Below are 23,643 nucleotides of genomic sequence, written 5' to 3'. Positions count from 1 at the left end.
CATTATGAATTACCTAGAATACAACGGTCTATTAACACACACTCAACACGGATTTAGAAAACATCGTTCTTTTGAAACGCAACTAGCTCTTTACTCACACTAAGTGTTGAATACTGTCAACAAGAGTTCTCAAATTGATTCCGTATTCTTAGACTTCCAGAAGGCCTTTGACATGATACTTCACATGTGACTTGTAGTCAAATTGCGCGCTTATGAAATATCGTCTAAGTTATGGGATTGAATTCGCGATTTTCTGTAAGAGGGGTCGCAGTTCGTAATTGACGGAAAGTCATTGAGTAAAAGAGAAGTGATTTCTGGTGTTCCTCAAGGTAGTGTTACATGCCCTCTGCTGTTCCTTATCTATATAAATGGTTTAGGAGACAATCCGAGCAGCTGTCTTAGGTTGTTTGCAGATGATGCTGTCGTTTATGGTCTAGTAAAGGTATCAAGATGTCAAAAAAATTGCAAAACGATTTAGATTAGATATATATATATATGGTCCTAAAAGTTCCAATTGACCCTAAACAACGAAAAATGTGAGGTCATCCATATGAGTGCTAAAAGGAAGCTGTTAAACTTCCATTACATAATAAATTCACCAAATTTAAACACCATAAATTCAACTAAATACTTAGGAATTGCAATTACAAACAACTTAAATTGGAAAGAATACACAGAAAATTTTGTGGGGAATGTGATCCAAAGACTGCCCTTTTTTTTGGCAGAACACTTGCAAGATGCAACAGATCTACCAAACAGACTGTTTGCACTACGCTTGTCCATCCTCTTTTGAAGTACCGAGGGAGGTGACGCATTCAGGAGAACGACGGTTCACACCTGTGTCCGGCCATCCTGATTTAGGTTTGCCATGATTTCCATAAATCTCTTCAGGCAAATTCTGGGATGGTTCCTCTGAAAGGGCACGGCCGATATCCTTCCCCATCCTTTAACGATCAGATGGGACCGATGACCTCTCTGTTTGGTCCCCTCCCCCAAATCAGCCAACCAAGTACTCAATCATTTAGAGTGCTGCTGCGCGGTGTGGGATCCTTAGCAGATGGCATTAACGGAGTACACTAAAAAAGTTCAAAGAAGGGCATCACAATTTTGATTATTGATGAGTAGGGGAGAGAGTGTCAAGGACGTGACAGAGGACTTGGGTTGGGGACCATTAAAACAAAGGCGTTTCTCTTTGCCGCGGGATATTCTGGTGATATTTCCATCACCAACTTTGTGCTCCAACTGTGAAAGTATTTTTTTGACGCCGACCTTCATAGGGAGAAAAAAATCAACACGGAAAGACATAGTTCAAAATGGTTCAAATGGCTCTGAGCACTATGGGACTTAACATCTATGGTCATCAGTCCCCTAGTACTTAGAACTACTTAAACCTAACTAACCTAAGGACAGCACACAACACTCAGTCATCACGAGGCAGAGAAAATCCCTGACGCCGCCGGGAATCGAAAGACATAGGTGTTCGTTTTTTTCCGCTCGCTGGTCAGGATAGGAATAACAGAGAATCATTGAGACGGTAGTTCGAGGAACTTAAGTGCGAGTTGCCGAGTAGCCATCTATATGAACCAGTCCGCACCTCCAGATTCTGCCGCTGCTACACTATGTGATCAAAAGTAACCCGACACCCCGAGAAACATACGTTTTTCATATTCGGTGCATGTTCCTATCACCTACTGGCAGGTGCTCCGTATCAGCGACCTCAGTAGTCATTAGACATCGTGAGAGAGCAGAATTGTGCGCTCCGCAGAACTCACGGACTTCGAACGTGGTCAGGTGATTGGGCGTCACATGTGTCATACGTCTGTAGGCGAGATTTCCACACTCCTAAACATCCCTAGGTCCAGTGTTTCCGATGCGATAGTGAAGTGCAAACGTGACGGGACACGTACAGTAAAAAAGCGTACAGGCCTACCTCGTCTGTTGACTGACAGAGACCACCGACAGTTGAAGGGGGTCGTAATGCGTAATAGGCAAACATCTATCCAGACCATCACACAGGAATTCCAGACTGCATCAGGATCCACTACAAGTACTATGACAGTTTGGCGAGAGGTGAGAAAAGTCTGATTTCATGGCCGAGCGGTTGCTCATAAGCCCCACATCACGCCGGTAAATGCCAAACGACGCCTCGCTTGATTTACGGAGCGTAAGCATTGGACGATTGAACTATGGAAAAATGTTGTGTGGAGTGACGAATCACGTTACACAATGTGGCGATCCGATGACACTGTGTGGGTATGGCGAATGCCCGATGAACGTCATCTGCTAGTGTGTGTAGTGCCAACAGCAAAATTCGGAGGCGGTGGTGTTATGATGTGGTCGTGTTTTTCATGGAGGGGGCTTGCACCCCTTGTTGTTTTGCGTGGGGCTATCACAGCAGAGGCACACATTGATGTTTCAAGCACCTTATTGCTTCCCACTGTTGAAGAGGAATTCGGGGATGGCGATTGCATCTTTCAACACGATCGAGCACCTGTTCATAATGCACGGCCTGTGGCGGAGTGGTTACAAGACAGTAACATCCCTATAATGGACTGGCCTGCACATAGTCCTGACCTGAATCCTTTAGAACACCTTTGGGATGTTTTGGAATGCCGACTTCGTGCCAGGATTTACCGGCCGACATCGATACATCTCCTCAGTGCAGGACTCCGTGAAGAGTGGGCTGCCATTACCCAAGAAACCTTCCAGCACCTGATTGAACGTATGTCTGCGAGAGTGTAAGCTGTCATCAAGGCTAAGGGAGGGCCTACACCATATAGAATTCCAGCATTACCGATGGAGGGCGGCACGAACTTGTAAGTCATTTCCAGCCAGGTGTCCGGATACTTTTGATCACATAGTGTAGCTGCGACCCCATGTTCCCACTGAGTCCAATGATGTGGACTTAGTGGGCTACCTGTGGGCCTACCTGATCCACTGCCGGCCTCCTATCCTGGAGGTCAACCGTTCAAACCTGGGGCTGTGCAGTCGTTCACCCATCACCAATGCGGGGAAAGTTCTTGCTGCCTGCCTGTGCAGATGTGGGCAGACATCGCTGCTCCGCGTGCCGTCTCATCCACGCTGTGTCCACGAAATGATTACGCGCGCCTCTGCGCGTTCCGTCCTCTGGTGCATGCAGTGTTTAATGTGCATAGAGAATCGCTGCCCACTGCCGCAATCAGCGTCCTTGCAGAAGCGCTGCCATCAAATGGTTCAAATGGCTCTGAGCACAATGGGACTTAACGTCTATGGTCATCAGTCCCCTAGAACTTAGAGCTACTTAAACCTAACTAACCTAAGGACAGCACACAACACCCAGCCATCACGAGGCAGAGAAAATCCCTGACCATGCCGGGAATCGAACCCGGGAACCCGGGCGTGGGAAGCGAGAACGCTACCGCACGACCACGAGATGCGGGCGCTGCCATCAGCTAAAGATGCAGCCAGCTGTCAGGCCGCCCGCTGACGGTGGCACCACCTTTCAGGCCGTGTACAGCTTACGTCTCCTGAGGGCGTTGACTTCTCTGAGTATGATCACGATTACCGTAGTTGATAAACAGTAAATGAATGTTTCAACAATGACGTTTTCATTACAACACGTCGGACGGCTGTCAGGCATCCACTCACCTTTGCACTGCTACCACGCCCAGAGTGTTTGACTACTGGCCTCCTGACCTATGCGAGTATGATTACACCACGCGGCGAATAGGTCTACCGTAGTGGCCTCCCACTACGGCGACAGTAGTTCCATGTGCACTGTGCGGTAGGTCCACATGTGACGTAGAGCAGACAACTCTCACAGGGAGCATAAATTAACAACTCGATACGAAATGTGAGCTGTCGTTCCCTGAGCAGAACCCGCTCACGTTCCACTTCATCACTCCCACCCGGTCTGATATTTAACTGTGGTGGAGTGGAGGGGGGAAGGTGGGAGGAGGAGGAGCTGTATTTCCTCCATTGCTAATTTTCTGCATTTGCTAATGCGAATCCCGCTGCCTGGGAGACGTGACTTACGTCACTTCACCTAACGTAAATCACGATGCCATTGTATAAGAGGCACACATCTACAGGGTGAAAAGTATTTAAACCGACAAACCCTGGGAGGTTGTAGAGGAAATCAAAACAAATATTTTCCCTCATGTCATTTTTTCCTATGAGGAGTATTTAAACCGGTAGAGGAAGATTTCTCTGGCAGCAAATTAATGAAACCAACAAACACTTGTCCATTTTTTATGACCAAGAGACAACACATTAACACAACCCAATTTCAATAACAGTAGATTTTCAAAAATTCCTCCTCTGACACGTAAAGGAAGGTTACACTGTCGGATCACGTTCTATCTGATACGGCAAAAACCCCAGGAGTATCCTCAATTGTTCGTGCTGCTGCTGCTGCTACTGTCCGGGCAACCCGATCCTCTTCTGATGCAACAGGAGTTGCGCAAACAAGGTTGCGCATCTCTCCCCACACAAAAAAGTCCAGAGGGGACATATCTGGGGATCGAACAGGCCATGGTACAGGACCACCTCTGCCAGTCCACGTTTCTGTGAACCGTGGGTCCAGGAATCGACGCAAACGACGACTGAAATGTGCCGGCGCCCCGTCATGTTGCAACCACATGCGTTGTCTTGTAGGGAGCGGGACGTCTTCCAGCAATTCTGGCAATGCTCTGGCGAGAAAATTGTAATAGTGCCTGCCATTTAATGGCCTAGGTGGCTGATACGGCCCAATTAAAGAGTCCCCAACAACACTGACCAACACATTAACGAAGAACCGCACTTTATGAGCGCTAGTAACTGTGGCATGTGTGTTATCCTCACTCCAAACATGCAAATTGTACATGTTGAAGACTCCATCACGCCCGAACGTTGCTTCATCGGTAAACAACACAAAGGATGGAAATGTAGGCTGCATTTCACACTGTTCCAGGTATCACTGCGAAAACTGTGCTCTGGGTGGATAATCAACTGGTTCTAAGTTGTGTACACGCTGTAAGTGAAATGGACGTAACAATTGCTCTCGACGGGCTGTTCATACATTCGTCTGATTCGTCCCCATGTTATGTGCAATTGCACGAGTGCTGATTGAAGGATGCCCCTTCACATGCTTCAAAGACACCTTCCTCAAATTGTAGCGTTCTTACCGTGCGACGGCGTCCCTGTCCAGGTACTGCTAAATGACCCGGTACACTGCAGCAAAGGTCGTATGATGCGGGATACGGCGATTAGGATATTGTTGTTGATAAACCCGCTGTGAAGTTCGTCCGTTGTGGTGCGCTATGTAGTAAGTACCAACCATATCAGTGTACTCACTCCAGGTGTATCGCTCCATTAGTAAAGAGAGACAATGCACTACTACACTGGTGGACAGCAGTTGCCTACAGCTGAAGAGCGCAATACGCCCTCTAACAACTGAAGAGCGTAATACGGCCTCCACCGGTTTAAATAATCCTCATAGAGAAAAAATGACATTAGGGAAAAATATTTGTTTTGACGTCCCCTACAACCTCCAAAAGTTTATCGGTTTAAATACTTTTCACCCAGTATACAGGAAAAAATCATCTCCAGATGATATAGATGATGCTAATTTTTGTAGGGTCGTTTTTCTACTTGAGTGAGACTCGGCATGAACACCGAGAAAAATTTATTCCAGACGCTCAGTGTTACGTCTCGCTGCCTCCATATAGCTGCCTGGAAGAGCAGTATAGGACTGTATTTTTATAAGTGAACTGTTGACTATAGCACAAACGACGTTATAGTATTATTTACTCACACCCAATTACACATCTGTAAATTATTTGTGTTTCATATACAATAAGGATGATTGCGGTTCCAGGGAATGCTAATGTGAAGACTATGATTCTGTAGTCGGATTTGATCTACAAGGTGTTGCAGACCCGCCCCATATTTCTGTAAGCGAATGCAATTTGATATCCTGTACACTTTTACTACCCTGTAACCACGTACGTAACTGTTTTTTAGTAGCAGTGATACTTTTTATTGATAATATTGTACAGGCTCTTGCTACAACCCGCCGAGGTACTTGTGATTATTCATCATAGCTACAATTTAATAGATGTTTCTAAGCACTCGGCGATAGATTATAGCAACGCTGTACTTCGTAACGATCTGTCTGACAAATTACGTATTTCAATATTGTGAACATTATCTTCGTGTCGAGGAACTGAAGTAATTCAAGTCTGCTGTTCAACGTAGGTCACAATTCTGTTATCGATTCTCAGTGGCCGTTAGCAACACGCGAACGCTGAGAACATTACTAGGTTGAGTATTAGGGGCACCCGTAGCACTGCTTCCGGAGCGTGTCTTATCTTTCGGCAGCGTTAATCTTTACGAGGCGCAGACGAACGAAAAATAACTAGCACTTAAGAGAATAAGTCACAGCGACGTTAATACTTTTTCTTGCTTTCTTAATGTAACATAAACACAAGTGTCGCTTGATTCACTTAGTTCCTAGCACAAAAGTATTAATTATCCACCTTTGTGTGAGAATGGTATCAGCCTAATTATAGATGTGGAGAGCAGCTTGATTCCAATCAATACTCCTTTGAGGCACATATCGTCAAAAATGAGTCCCTGTGTAACAAGTGAGGGGCTGTTTTCACGAACAACCAGTGCTTAAGGTGCCACATTACTATTCTACATGAGCCCAGTTCAAAATCAAGCAGGCCATCACATCTTTAATTACAGACATTCCACTACGAGATTCGATACGATATTTGGTATCGATGTTGTTGTTGCGGTCTTCAGTCCAGAGACTGGTTTGATGCAGCTCTCCATGCAACTCTATACTGCCACGATTCTTGATCTCCCAGTACCTACTGCAACCTACATCCTTCTGAATCTGCTTACTGTATTCGTCTCTTTGTCTCCCTCTACGATTTTTAACCCCCATATTCACCTCCAATAGTAAACCTGTGATGCGTTGATGTCTCAGAATGTATCCTATCAACTGATACCTTCTTTTTAGCGAAATTGTGCCACAAATTTCTCCCCAATTTTATTCAGTACCTCCTCATTAGTTACGTGATTTACCCATCTAATCTTTAGCATTCTTCTGTAGCACCATATTTCGAAAGCTTCTATTCTCTTCTTGTCCAAACTATTTATCGTCCATGTTTCACCTCCATACATGGCTATACTCGATACAAATACTTTCAGAAAGTCTTCCTGACACTTAAATCTATACTCTATGTTAAAAAATTTCTCTTTTTCAAAAACGCTTTCCTTGGAATTGCCAATCTACACTTTATATCCTTTCAACTTCGACCAACATCAGTTATTTTACTCCCCAAATAGCAAAACTCCTTTACTACTTCAAGTGTCTCATTTCGTAATCTAATTTCCTCAGCATCCCCCGATTTAATTCCACTACATTCCACTACCCTTGTTTTGCTTTTGTTGATGTTCATCTTACATCCTCCTTTCAAGAATCACAATGTCATCGGCGAACCTCAAAGTTTTTATTTCTTCTCCATGGATTTTAATACCTAGTCCGAATTTTTCTTTTGTTTCTTTTACTGCTTGCTGAATATACAGATTGAATAACATCGGGGATAGGCTAGAACCCTGTCTCACTCCCTTCCCAACCACTGCTTCCCTTTCATGTCCCTCGACACTTATAACTGCCATCTGGTTTCTGTACAAATTGTAAATAGCCTTTCGCTGCCTGTATTTTACTCCTGCCACCTTTACAATTTGAAAGAGAGTATTCCAGTCAACATTGTCTAAAGCTTTTTCCATGTCTAGAATGATAGAAATTTTGGTTTGCTTTTCCTTCATCTATCTTCTAATATAAGTCGTAGGGTAAGTATTGCCTCACGTGTTCCAATATTTCTACGGAATCCAAACTGATCTTCCCCGAGGTCGGCTTCTACCAGTTTTTCCATCCGTCTGTAAACAACCCGTGTTAGTATTTTGCAGCCGTCAGTTACTAAACTGACAGCTCTGTAATTTTCGTACCTATCAACACCTGCTTTCTTTGGGATTGGTATTTCGATATCAATAAATAAAATTGTATCGCTAACTCGGTAACATAATAACAAAAGTTTTGATACAAACAGAATCACGAGGTGTTGAGTGCTCATGTGTCTTTTCGTATACTGCAGAGGAACTTCATACATTTTCGTTCTGTTGTAGTGGTAGTGAGAGGTGGTTGTTATCTTTCCTAACTCCTTTAGAAACTTACGACATCGGTAGTGATACTCCGGTAGTTGTTACGATACCGTGGAAATGTAAAATACCAGGTATAGATACCGGATCGTTTATAATCTTAATTTCCCATTCGTGTGTGTACTATTGTTGTGAGTAGAGCACACGCAATTGCAGAGGTTTCCTACGCAATTACACGAAGGTCCTCGTTTCGTAACGTTAGAGAGCTTGCTGAAAAGTAATGCTTTCTAATTTTTATTTAAAAACTCTTACCTTTTTAAATAAAACAAATGTTATCAAAATTCTAGATCTTTATTCTTCTATGTGCCATATTTGCAGCCTTCTTTCGCTAGAGGGTTCTTAATTGTAGCGTGTAGCATGGCGGTGTATAATGTAAATATGTCCGTGCGTGAGAAACAGCGTGCTGTAACGAGTTTCGAATTCGTTGAGTTCGTCTACACATGGAGCACCCTCTCCATCAGCATGAAAACGCCAGAGGACACACGAGCGCTGTCACATCTGCAGCAATCCGACGCCTCGGGTCCCCTGTCAGCGATCAGCCTCCTCCACACAGTCCCAACTTGGCACCCTTCGAGTTTCATTGTTTCTAAAACTTAAAGAACACTTTTGAGGACTTCATTTTCATAGTGATGAAGCGGTGAATGCAGATGTGAGGGAGTTGTGGCTCCGTCAACATTCTACAGTGACGGTATCAAAAAATCGGTCTCTCGTTGGGCGAAATGTGTTAGTCGCCAGGGTGACTATGTTGAGAAAAAAATATGTAGACATCAAGAAAAAAGATGTAGAATGTTTTATTTAGAAAGATATAAGAGTTTTTACTTCAAAAAGCCAGAGCCATTACTTTTGAGCATGCCCTTGTAAAATCCGTTAATTACTTGAGTCCAGTCATACACATCTACAATTACAACGGCGTTGAATGTCTGACATTAGCCGACTAGTACCAGTCATAGGGGACTTTCTGGAACGTCAGTTTTCTACCCAGAGTGGAAGAATATTGGGAGCAGTGGTCTGAAGCTACTCAGGCAATGATTTCAAGCCACGAGGCACGCGCAGCTACATCTACGGCCACACCTTGCTACACGAAATGTGGCTAAATAAATGATAGCATCAATCTGAGAAAACAAACTGCTTCCACTAACTCGTATTTAAACGCAATAAATTACAGAACGTTAGGATCAGAAGAGGGGATAGTGGAGTGTAAGAGGGGTTAAATGACATAAAATGTGATGGAGGAGGAATTTCAGAAGCCCAACGAAGTAACTGAGACCAAATAGAACTCAAATTAGGCCCAGTTCATAGAAATAAAAAAAGGGGAGAAAATCGAATGCACATAACTACCGGCCAATTTAACTGACATCGATTAGTTGTAGAAACATGGAACATATTTTGGGTTCAGACATAATGATCTTTTTAGACTCTGAGAAGCTCATCTGCAGAAACCAGCATGGTTTTAGGAAACAGCGGCCATGCGCATGATATACAACATGCTCTAGATACCTGCTCCCATGTTGATGCCATATTTCTCGACTTTCGAAAGGCGTTAAACTCAGTTGCTCCAAAAAGTGTGCGCTTATGGTCTATCCGATGACATATGCGGTTACATAAAAAGTTTTCTAACAGACAGAGAGCAGTATGTCGTCCTGAATGGGCTGACTTCAACAGAAACAAGCGTAACATCAGGTGTGCCCTAGGGCAGCGTGATAAGTCCGCTGCTTTTACGATTTACATAGACGATCTAGTTGATGGTATTGTCAGCGGCATTAGACTGTTTGCCGATGATGCTGCAGTCTACATGAAAGTAGTATCACACACAAATCAATGAGGATTTTCAGAAAATAAATGCGTGGTGAAATGGCTGCAGGTAAAATGGTTCAAATGGCTCTGAGCACTATGGGACTTAACATCTATGGTCATCAGTCCCCTAGAACTTAGAACTACTTAAACCTAGCTAACCTAAGGACAGCACACAACACCCAGCCATCACGAGGCAGAGAAAATCCCTGACCCCGCCGGGAATCGAACCCGGGAACCCGGGCGTGGGAAGCGAGAACGCTACCGCACGACCACGAGATGCGGGCTGGCTGCAGGTATCTCTCAATATTAGTTAGTGTAACCTACTGCGTATAACAAAGCGAAAATCCCCATTAATGTACGAGTAAAAAATAAATGCCCAATCTTTGGAAACGGTAACATCGGTCAAGTATCTGGGTGTTACTCTTCGATATGATCTCAAATGGAACGATCAGATTACCCAAGTGACGGGTAAGGCGAACTCTAGATTGCGGTTTATTGGTAGAATCCTGAAGCGATGCAGTCCTTCAAGAAAGGAAATTGCTTACAATACGTTAGTTCGTCCAGTCAGAGAATTGTTCGTCTGTGTGGGACCCCTACCAGTTGTGTCTGATTCAAGGGATTGAGAAGGTCCAAAGAAGAGCGGCAAGATTCGTTACTGGTACATTTAGCTATCGCGAGAGCGTTACAAACGTCATAAAAAGTTTAAAATGGGACACACTTGCAGATGGACGACGCGCTAAACGGAAGGGACTGCTCACTAAATTCCGAAATCCGATCTTCGCCGAGGATGTAGAGCATATATTATTACCACCAACTTTTAAATCGCGCAATGATCACCATTCAAAGATAAGGGAAATTAGAGCTCGTATTGAGGCGTTCAGACAGACTTTTTTCCCTCGCGCGATCCGCGAGTGGAACATAGGGGGGGAAATATGACTTTGGCGCGAACTGTGCCCTCCGCCACACACCGCTTGGTGGCTAGCGGAGTGTAGATGTAGATGTAGGGCAAAATTGGTTATGACTGGGGAACAGAAGACGGAAGAAATTGGGGAATATGCTTTATTGTAATTACAAAAATCGTTAACCGATGAGCAAGATTAAAGAAAAAAAAAGCCCAATAATGTTTCAGGAAAGTCACTGTGGAGTGTACAGCAACGTGATCAAATGCCGATGGGAAGGAGCGGAGTTACAGCAGGTGAAAATTAATAGCAATAGTATGTGATAAAGGAGAATATTAAAGAAAAGGTAGGTCAAAAACTACAGAACGATTCTTCATTAAAAAATTTCATTTATGATACTAGAAAAGACATAAGACATACAATAGCAGAATCTGCCCATCATTTTCCCCCCCAACACATTCTTGCAGAGCAAAACAAATAGAAAAAGCATTTGAGAATGAGTACACGCGATTAAAATTAATGTCGACTTTGTTTCATCAAACAATAAAGACAGTTAAATAATGTGACTTTCTTAACCACTTTATACTTTCAAGAAATAATAAACTCATAGCACAAATACATGCAAAGCTTGAACGAAACAAACACACGGATGACAAAAATGTAGTTCATGAGAAATTATTTCAAAAGCAGTTAGTGCCACGGATTAAATTAAACAAGTTTAGTATCCGAAAGGAAGGAAACTAGAGGAAATTAGGAGCTTACGTTGTGTGTATGTGAAATCTTATGGGACTTAACTGTTAAGGTTATCAATCCCTAAGCTTACACACTACTTAACCTAAATTATCCTAAGGACACACACACACACACACACACACACACACACACACACACACACACACTCACACATGCCCGAGGGACGATTCGAACCTCCGCCGGGACCAGGAGCTTACGTTCATCGGAAACGAAGACACTAGATGCGGCAATCCATCTGGAAATTGGGCAGGCCAGCCGCTGTGGTCGAGCGGTTCTAGGCTCTTCAGTCCGGAACCACGCGGCTGCTACGGTCGCAGGTTCGAATCCTGCCTCGGACATGGATGAGTGTGATGTCCTTAGGTTAGTTAGGTTTAAGTAGTTTTAAGTTCTAGGGGACTGATGACCACAGATGTTAAGTCTCATAGTGCTCAGAGCCATTTGAACCATTTTTTACTCGACCACGTAACCTGTTTCCATTGATCCACAGTCCCATCGTGATGATCCCATTCTCTCTGCAATCATAACTGACGATGGCGTTGGGAGAACATGAGAGCATCTATGGGTCATCGGCTGCTGAGCATCATGTACAACGATGTGCGCTTAACAGCGTGTTTCGAATTACTTGTCTCTGTATTAGAATTGTACTTTGTTACTAGATCTGCCACAGATCTCTGCCTATCCTGATTTATAGTCGGGACAAGCTCCCGAACTCCACGTTCTGTGATGAGCAGAGTTTCTCTCTACCAAAACTACGGTTCGGTAGTTTTAGTACATTACATAAAACGTAGTAAATTGTAGGACTACTGGTAGTATTGATAGCATTGTTGGGGAAAGAAAAATAAATGAATGTGTAAGAGAGAAACTGGGAGCCGACGACTTCCTTTGCTTCTTGTTTGTTTGTTTAGCACATAATTAGAATCACACATCATTCGGTGTTAGTCCATTATGTATTTTATATTATTAAAGAATTTAAATTGCATTTTATAAGTAATAAAAATAGTTGACTCGTAACGTCCACGTATTTATGTAACTAAAGCAATTATTTTCGATGAAAGTATAGTTTACATGTACAAACACAAAAAATATATAATTATTGTTATTTTGTGCGTATTAGAAAGTTCTTCATCCCGATCAAAGGCAAGGGTTTCCGGTTATTATTGATAAGTATGGAAGTTATTTATAAACAACAGATATCGTCAGTGGAATGAGTTCTCATCTGTCTCTTCCTTGACTGTCCTCACCGCGTCTCGTACCCTCAACGCCAACAGGCCATAATCAGAATGTTTTGGCTCATCCGTGTGTCTGAGTCACTTTCGCTTTCCAGGGCTTACATTTCAGAGAGATAATTCCCGCCTGCACACGGTCAGAGTTTCTACCGCTTGTCTTCGTGCTTACGAAACCGTACATTGGTCAGCAGGATCGCCGGATCTCTCCCCAATTGAGAGCGTTTGGAACATTATGGGCAGGGCCCTTCAGTCATCTCAGGGTTTTGATGATCTAACGTACCCTATGGAGAGAATCTGGCACGATATCCTTCAGGAGCACAGCCAGCAACTCTGTTAATCAGTGCCAAGCTGAGTAACTGCTTGCATAAGGCCCAGACATGAACTGACGTGCTCAGTTCGTGAAGCTCTTTCTCTTGAATAAATCATCCAATTTTTCTGAAACTGCAATACTTTGTTTTTTCGTACATACACGTCACATCCAGCGTTTTCCGTCCCATTTGAATAATTCCTCTGAGGTGGGTCCTTTTTTGTCTTAGAGCGTGTAAAAAGAAAAATACTACAAATCATCAGTGAAAATGTGGAACCAGTTGATGGGGTTTTCCATGAAGGGTAAGTGAAGAAAGTAAGTGGATGGACAGGAAAATAAATACGTAGAAGAGCAAACATAATCTAAAGTGTTTTTAGTAAAGTAAATAGAGTTTTCAAACCTGAGATTCCAACTTATCTGAAAGGGAATGTTTATAATCGGTATGTTGGGGCACTGAGGCATGGACTTTTAACGCAAAAACTGTTCACAGCTGAGTGATGGGAATTATTTGGATCGTTATGAAAACAAACAAACTCATCATGGAGTAGACTGTCGTGAGAGATGTAATTCTGATTTTAATGTGAAGAAATGAAGATGAGTGGTACATGTAGCCAGGTCAATGAATGGCAGATGGTCCAAGGGAGTTGTTTGCTGGATGCAAGGAAAGACAGAGAGAGAGTAGGATTAAACGACACTTGAAATAACGCCGGAGCAGGATGTACACGTATTACTGCAGACTGTAATGCATGGAAAAGTCCAAAATTATTATTTTTCTACAAGTGAAAGGCAGGTGGTTAATGATATGTCAGCATACGCACGTATATTAAAATAACTTCACCGACATATGACAAATTAAACAGCCAGACGAAACTCGAACACACTACCTACCCTTTACGGGACAGCGACGCTGTCTCGAGACCAAGGAGGGCGGTTATTTGGTACTTACCAAGTTACAGGGTAAGAAATTTGCACAACTTCTGACTAGTTGTGAATGAAGGAGATGGTACATGAGGGAGCTTGGAGGAAAGAAGCGATAGCCAGACTGTAGCGCTTAGTCGAAAGCTAGGTCCGTAGTCCTCTACAGTCGAAATACGGGAATGATGGACTGGCTCCACCTCACGTGCTCAACTTCTCACTCAAGTTATACCTAATGTCTGTAACGAGCGTGGTCTGGACGGGTTATCACACTAGTAGCATACACACTACAAGCAAATAATTTATTTTATTAGGAGATAATGATCTATATCACGTAGAGAATGCGGAAAGAAAGGGAAGGGATGGGTGGGAATTCGTAACTTCCAGCCGCACAGGGCGTTGTGGCAATGCAATGACGAAAGTTGAAATTGTATGCCGAACCGGAAATCGAACCCTTTAAGCGCTACTGATGAGCCATTGCGTTAACCGCTTCGCCCATACGGGCACGGTTTCTGACCCATTCAGATTTCCAACTTATCGAACGCGGCAATGAAGCGTCCCTCGCCCATGAACCCCTTCCTCGCAAATTATTGATTATTGTAGGAATTCCAAAGATTTTAGTGCATCTGCACTGAAACAAAAGTCAAGGTGCCGTCGCGCTCTTACAGCAGTGTGAATAAACTTGAGTCATGTCTGTTCTGTTGGACATGTCCGACCCACCTATCCCTTCCCCTTCTTTCCTCATTCTCTATTTGATGTAAATGTATGCACCAGCCGAGTCATCACGAGTGGTGTCTGTTCTCTCGAACGTGTCGGACAGAACAGACACCACTCAAATATAAACATAACAATCGTTGCATATTGCTGCAGTGTTGTGTGATGTAAGCAAATCTGACTCCGCTACTGCCAGCGTGGAGAGCTCAGCGCGTCGTCCGTGAAACAGAACGCGCAACACGACATTCCGTCGCTGCAGCCAACCGGTCAAGTACCCGCCAACGACGACAAGGAGTGAGTAGGTTGTCTGACACCCGATATAGGCGTGAACGTTAAATTATTCAACACTTCAAGCTGTTTGTCTTCTGCCAGAGTTGGCATCCAGCTACAGCGGGTCCCGTTGCGTCATTTGGCAGCGTCACAAATGACAAATTTCTCAAATAACCTCAGACAGGTGGCTGGTCTGTTTCAGTGTCTTATGTTTTGGTTCGTCAGAGATCCAAGTAATACTATCTCGGAAGCTACGACTATTGTTAACTTTCATCAGAAGAAGGGAGAGAGATTTGCTAGCTGAAACAAAGCAAGGCACTTCGTCGGCTGCGCAGTTTATCTGCTATACAGTGCGAGGATGTAAAGCAAGAAATAGGACGAACAGTGTGCTTGTTCAATAGTTACTTCTCACGATGAATGTACATAGCAGGTTTGCAAATCTGTGGTTTACTTACAAGATTTTGGAAACAAAGTGGTACCAACTCCCATCCTGCCATGCTTGTAATCGTAGCTCAAATCGTATCAGCCAAACCTTGCGATTATTTCTTCAATGGGTCACATCCAATTCCTCTCTTATTTGTCTGACTTTGCAACTACTACGCCTGTGATAACTTTGCAACCAGCTTAACGAATTTTTTTTTGTCAGTGGACAAGCGCTATATGAGAAAAGTAAGTATGAAATGAGTTCACTCGGAAGTGAGACGATATGGCTGATAATATGAAGGGCATACATTCGGTCCTTGGCAGCTGAATGACTTATGATCACTGACTTAACGCCTAAGCGACATAGATTTCATTTGCAACCTACAGGCGTTGGACAAATTATTTGAACATCTACTTAAAACAGTGAAAAGCCACCTTCGGCATCCAAAACTGCCTGGATCCTTTTGATGTTCTATGCATGCTAGTCCCGAAGGTTTGTTGATAGGAGTTTATGCCATTCTTTGGAAAGGATAGGTTCCAATTCCTTGAGTGACCGTGCAGCAGAATGCAGAACCCTAAACTTGTTTGCCAGCACAAACCACAAAGACTGGATAATATTCAAATTTGGAGATCATGGAGGCAGGGAAGACGTTTTACTTCATTTCCAATGTTATCAAACAACTTCTGAATATTTCCACCCATACGAGTGAGAGCATTAACGTCTTGGAACATCCACTCTGCTGCGAGCAGTGCTTGGAATAGTGAATTTCCATGGTCATCTGAATTGGTAACACAGACTTCGCAAACTACCTTTCGTTTCAGTTCAAGCACAGACATCACTGACAGCAACTTTTGTTACTGGCGATTCAATCACAAAATCCACCATGATTCGCAGTTTGCGGATTATTTATTGATTTATTTATTTTCTGCACGAATTTTATGGCCCGTCTTCTAGATGCTACGATGGACCATTCATTCCATTAATTACACAACTAATAATCTTAATTACAATGACGTAAATATATAAAAGTGTCGCGTTCATTTACATTTGAGTATGTAACACTGATTGATAGCACAACGATAATTGGAAGACAAAGTTTTGTGTGTTGTCCAGCTTATTACTAATAGTAATTGAAGTCATATAACTTTCAGACTGCAAGAGGAGAGAAAGAATACAAAATAGGAAGATATATGAATAAATCCCCATCGCTGCAGCCGGGAACTGTCTGGATTTTACTCGTGCCTGGTGATGCCCATATGTACGTAAACACAACCTACGGAATAGAGCAATGTAAAAGAACACTGATGAGCCGAAACATTATGGTGACTGTCCACCAAGAGGTTGAATGCCTCCTAATGGTGCTGCGGCCACGTGACGCAGTAAGGAAAGAATGTAAGCAGAAGAGAGGCGAGAGGGCAGCAGTCATTATAGCGAAGATACGGGCCGCAAATGAGGAAATCCACTGATACAATCGGTTCTGACGAGAATCTCTGAAAAGACGAAGCTGGTCGCCTGTTGGTGTAATACTGTCCTCAGCACCTATGGAAAAAGGTTGAAAGGTAGTGAAATCACGAGTAGGCGGTATGGTATTGGACGATGACGTCTTATCACAAAACGTAGAGGTTGGAGTATTTCCCTCTGCGTAATGCAGGATAGGCAGTGATCTGTGGCAGCTCTGACGACAGGTACAGCGCTGGTGTGGGCGCAAGTGTTTCGGAACACACCGTTCAAAGGCCACTGTTGAACATGGAGCTCCACATCACACGACCCCTATGTGCTACTGTGTTGACCCAACGATATCGTCAGTTATGATTGCAGTGGGCACAAAAATGGTTCAAATGGCTCTGAGCACTATGGGACTTCTGAGGTCATGAGTCCCCTAGAACTTAGAACTACTTAAACCTAACTAACCTAGGACATCACACACATCCATGCCCGAGGCAGGATTCGAACCTGCGACCGTAGCAGTCGCGCGGTTCCAGACTGAAGCGCCTAGAACCGCTCGGTCACCCCGGCCGGCGCAGCGGGCACAGCATCGCTGAGTTTTTACCATTGATCAATAGAAGCGTGTCACCTGTCTAATGAATCGCATTTGTTGTTACACCAGGTCGATATCTGTGTCCTTACACGCCTTCATCCACTCGAATGGCTGCACGAACATTGCAGCGCGTCACAGACTCAGGCCGGCGAGGGCAGAATTACGATATGGGGTACACTGAGTTCGGCTTCCATGGGATCTGCGGTGGTAATCGGAGGCATCAAGACAGCAGTGAGATACGTGAACATTATTGCGGACCATCTCCATAACTTCATACTTCAAGTCTCCTCTGACGGCCATATCTTCCAGCAAGAGTATTGCAAGGTCGGAATCGCGATACAGTGGTTTGAGGGGCATTACAGTGAACTCACATTGATGTCTTGGCCAGAAAACGTGTCTGATCTGTACCCACTGAACACATACCTGATAGCAGCTGCATGCTCGTAAGCCACCATCTCGTAATTTGAGGGAATTGCTTGACCTGTGCTTGGATATCTTTTAGAATCCATGACAAGGAGAATCTCTGTCGTACTGTGTTTGAAAAGTGGAGCAACACGCTATTAAATAGGTGGTCATAATGTTCTGGCTCATGGGTAGATATTCGTCGTGTCAGATTTGATTTTTGAGTTGATCAGTAATCCAGATGTTAAGATCCTCACCAATTAAACTACTACTTTGCGTTCACGTAGTTCCCAGAGGTTTGGCATCACCCTGATAAGACAAATATTTTCGACTGACATTGTGTTCCTTAGACGCATATTACCCTCTGGAGCACGTTGGTGACAAAGATAGTCTTATTAATGGTAAATATTCTCATTAATACAATGCACTATCAATAAGTTTGTTTATTCTACTATTGCGTTAGTAGACGATGATTTTCCATGAATTCAACAAAATTTTCTCTTAAAATAGGTCATTTTATTGCGTAGTTTTTTCTTTATTTTAAAATAAACACTTTATTTCATTATTTAGCAATGGAGTAACTTTGTCCGCTTTAACATTATTAAGCGACATCACAATAAAAATTGTTTAGCTTACTGCATGTTATATTACACACATCACTGTGGGGGGAAAAGCAACATGGGATTGCCTCCGTAATAAGACTCGCTCAACAAAAGTAGCTACGGTTGTGCTGGTATGTTCGTTGAGGTGCATCCCGTTCGATTTTAAGACGATAACCACTCTGTTCGTTTTTCCACTTTAATAGCTACGCTAACGTACTTTAATGTATTATTTATCATGGAAGTGCTTGATCTAACATGACGGTAGTTGAACACAATGATTAGAGAAATCGCATATATAAATGTAAGTCATGTGGCTACCACGTCGTGCAGTCCTTTTCATTTCAATCCACTTCCGTTTCTTGAGCTTCAATTTTCGCTACATATTATATGCATGCCGACGGCTGCTCGTTTTGGTCAGGCGGCTTAAAACAATTTCACAGAATGTGTAAGTGCAGGCGGAAATGGAAATACCACGTCATTGCGATACAGATAAATCAGATAATAAGCGCTGGAACAGAAGGATATTAATATATATTCGTCCATATTCAGTGCATAATACAAGACTTTGTAATTCTCTAATTACTTTGGGCAGGCAAACAGGAACGTATCACCACGCATAAAACTTAAATCTCTTAGACCGGAACTGCTGTCATACTATCGACACTGACGGCTGTAAGAGTGATTGGGCGGGGGGAAGGGGGGGGGGGTGGAGGAGGGGGGAGGAGGGGGAACAGAGCAGTAGCTCACCCGTACATGCCCGTCGTCAGTATAGAGGGCTGTACTTTCAACACGTGGGTCTAAGATCAACAACTGAATAAGGACGTAAAATACATATATAGTTCGTTTTTTGAATACTGAATCCGTATTAGCTGATACTTTCATCGATGCACGTTTGCTGTACATGGTGAACGTTACATGTCACATTCGATTCGCGCATGATACCGAAACAGACACAATTCCCTCGAAGGTGGTACACTCCGAGGTTAGGAACAGCACGCCATGCCGTCTGATGTTGCACGGACGGTCAGCAATGAAAAAACTTCATACTTCTGTGAGCGTAGATCGTGTTTTCTCTCGCTCTCGCTCTCTCTCTCTCTCTCTCTCTCTCTATCTATCTATCTCTCTCTCTCTCTCTCTCTCTCTCTCTCTCTCTCTCTCTCTCTCTCTCACACACACACACACACACACACACACACACACACAGTAATTACAGGCTACGTGCGTACGTGCTATACAGCTGACATGCAGGGACGAACAAGTCGAATACGTCGAAACAACCTCTTCCTATGCAGTTCTCTCTAATGGAGCTGTATATCGATCTTCGCGTTCTTGCAGGAACAGCAAGGGCTCTTAAATTACATAAATTTGATCAATTAAAGCCCTATTCTGCTCCAAAGAATGAACTATTTTTACCAAATAATGTAGGAATCATAGCTTTTCATTAATATTGCCTGCAATAGCTGAACTAAATTCACATTAAATCTGTCGGCAAAGACCAATAAGTGATTAAACGAAATGAACCGAACTTACAGCTACTGTATGACGGTAGAAATGTATGAAAACACGTTCAAGATCTTTTTGCGACACGGAAATTTACACGAGAAGTGTTAGATTACCACTATATGGGAACGCCTGTGCTACTGAAGTATATGGGTACGACAATAGCTCGACTGCCCCTGCAGAATACCAATAATGTAAGTCCAGTTTTACGAAGTAAATTCCACTAACTGTCCTTTACTGCAAACCTTTAATAGTTCATAGTAAACATTTCGTTCATAAGTAACAGTACAACCTAAGTTGTTCAAGGAATTTATCTCTACTGGTCGAAAACCCAACAACAGACATTTACGCCCCACGCTCATCTATGTTTTTTAGATCGACAGTGAGATATATGCTAGAAGTATTAATGAGCGGTGGAATAAAGAAAATCCGAAATATTACTGAAAGAAGCAGCAGCTCTTCCTTCAAGCATAATTCCAGATCTGTCACATTAATTATAGATAATACCGTTTGCCTCAGAATAGTTGGAAACAACGCGTTGCTTCTGGAACTTCAGAACGAGATGCTTTCAGACTTCATGACTAATGCTTCACAGTCTCCACTACATTGACTCTTTGACGTTACTCACGTTTCTATTTAGCATTATCATGTCGGTGTTATGACTCCATGAGGATTGTATGGCCATCCTACCATACCAACACTAAGGGCGTAGATTCAGCTGCTCGTCCAGAAATAATATTGTGACGTTTGGCCTGTTGCTTATCACACGCTTTTGTCACATGCACACAAAATGGAATGTTTTCTTTTGCTTCTGATGGAGACACTTCGAAGACTAAATGAGAAGTCGACAACGATATGGGTCTTCTTTGATCTGACGGACGTATTCAGTTGTGTAGACCAAGAAATACTCTTTCATGATCTGGAACATTATAAAATAGCTAATAAAGCTAAAAATATTTTCCTCTCGTTAGAAAATGGGAAGCCTAAGAATATTTCTTGTGTGTACAAACATGGAACAAATCCGTATTTGATTGGTATGTTGCCAAGAGAGGGTGTCGCTGGATGATGTTCTTGGTTCACTGTTTCTCTTGAAATATACTAGCATCTACCATTAAACATGACACGAGAATTTTAAAAAATCTGTATCCGTTTGGTTGAACGGTGTTATGTCATCATGATTGTTGAAGTAGTAAAATGAAGTGTAAGTGATTTAGTAAATAACACAGTGGATACGAATGACATTGGCCTTCTCCTCGTGTTTATACATGCTTGTCACACAAGGCTATAGATCTAAAAGCGAAGTAGGCGCTAGCAGAAGGTTCAAAATGTTCAAATGTGTGTGAATTTCTAACGGACCAAACTGCTGAGGTCATCGGTCCTTAGACTTACACACTACTTCCACTAACTTGTGCTGAGAACAACACACACACCCATGCCCGAAGGAGGACTCGAACCTCCGGCGGGAGGGGCCGCGCAATCCGTGACATGGCGCCTCTGACTGCGCGGCCACTCCGCGCAGCTAGAAGGAAGTCTCTGATGTTCCCGTAAATCTAAAATCGGAACCAATGAAAGTGGAATGGGAAACAATATTAAACATAACACAATTCCATAGACACTTGTGGTTGGTGGAGAGCATCATTACTAGAAAACCTTGAAGAATGGATGGGTAGTGAAAGTTCGATCTTTGTACCATTACGTCTTGAACATTATCTACAATAACAGACGTCACGTCACACCCAACACTCTCTTTCAACGGATCATCAAAAAAGGCACGTTTTACTTCGTGTAGCGACTTAATAGAGCAAAAGTGTAGCAAAATCTAAAACGGTCTGCTTACCAACTACCGGGTGTAACAAAAATGTATGGCACAAGTTGCAGGACACATTCCTCACACTTATACGAAGAAATTATGTCGTATGAACATGGGTCTGGAAACGCTTTGTTTGTATGGTCCAAAAAAATGGTTCAAATGGCTCTGAGCACTATGGGACTTAGCATCTGAGGTCACCAGTCCCTAGAACTTACAACTACTTAAACCTAACTAACCTAAGGACATCACACACATCCATGCCCGAGGCAGGATTCGAACCTGCGCGGGCGCTGATAACCTAGTTGTTGTGCGCCCTAAAACACTAATAATCATCATCATCAAACCTGCGACCGTAGCAGTCGCACGGTTCCGGACTGAAGTGCCTAGAACCGCTCGGCCACCGCGGCCGGGTTTTGTTTCCATGTTACAACTCATTTTCTCCAACTCAATCATGGGAAACATACAACAACTGAACGCTAGAATCACAGGTAACATGCACTCTTGGTAACGTCTGGTTACGTTGTGCACCGCCAGTATTTTGTTGCCATGAGACGTACGTCATTGTTTGTTTGTAGGTAACATCAATTGCTCCAGCGATCAGTTCGGCGGTTGCAAGGACACGGGCTACTATGTAGAGCTAATCACAGACTTTGCTCATACAGTGGGAGTGTACACAAATGCAGAGATGGCAGATGCCCATTTGATATACGGATTAGCTGACGGCAATAGCTCTCGCGCTCAGTGTTTGTACTGGGCGAGATTTCCAGGACGAAGGTGCCCCGACAGGGAAACGTTTGAAGCCATTAATCTTCGTCTTTGGGAACACAATACGTTTAAGCCTGATAATCGTGACCGGGGAACGCCCAGAGGGACGAGGACACAACAACAGGAGGCGGCAGTTCTTCAAGCAGTTGACGACGACCAGAGTGTCAGTACAAGACATGTAGCTGCAACACCGAATGTTAACCACATGACTGTCTGAAGAGTGTTGCACGAGGACACGCTGTATACATACCATTTACAGCGTATGCAGGCATTATCAGCAGGAGATTTTCCCGCACGGGTACTCTTCTGCGAATGGTTTATTCAACAAAGTGTCAACCCTAATTTTGGTGCTGTTCACAGAAGAGGTGTCGTTTCAACGAGATTGGATGGTAAATTTTCACAGTCAGCATGTGTGAACAGACGTCGTTTCTCACCCAACTGCTGAAGCAAGTCATCAACAAATATTTTCTATTAATGTTTGGGCCGGCATTGTTGGTGACTGGTACAGCCTCACTTTCTTCCACCCAGACTCAACCCACACAGTTGTTATAATTTCGTAGATAATGTTCTACCTGATCTGTTATCATATATGCCTTTAGCTGTGCGACATAACATGTACTTCATACACGATGGAACACTTCCTCATTTTAGTGTTAACGTCCGTCGGCTTCTAAATAACAGATTCGGTGACAGATAGATAGGTAGAGATGGACCAATTGTCTGATCACCACTCTCCAGATCCCAACCCAGTAGACGTTTATTTGTGGGGACATTTGAAATCTCTTGTGTATGGAATCTCAGAACGAGATGTTCAGAGTTCCCGTGTCCGTATTGTGGAAGGCTGCGAAAGCATACGAAATACTGCAGGGACACATCATCGCATCGGAGATTCACTACGACGCCGGGTTGATGCATGTATCAGTGCCCACGGAGAGCATATTGAATATCATCTCTGAGGAAGGGTTGCATGTGGTATGCTGTTGCGTGCTGTCCGTGTGTGTTTCCCATGACTGATGAGTTGGATAAAATGAGCT

Source organism: Schistocerca americana, chromosome X (assembly GCF_021461395.2).
Source record: "Schistocerca americana isolate TAMUIC-IGC-003095 chromosome X, iqSchAmer2.1, whole genome shotgun sequence".
In the NCBI taxonomy this organism is placed as follows: Eukaryota; Metazoa; Arthropoda; class Insecta; order Orthoptera; family Acrididae; genus Schistocerca; species Schistocerca americana.
Note: the sequence above shows the minus strand (reverse complement) of the source record.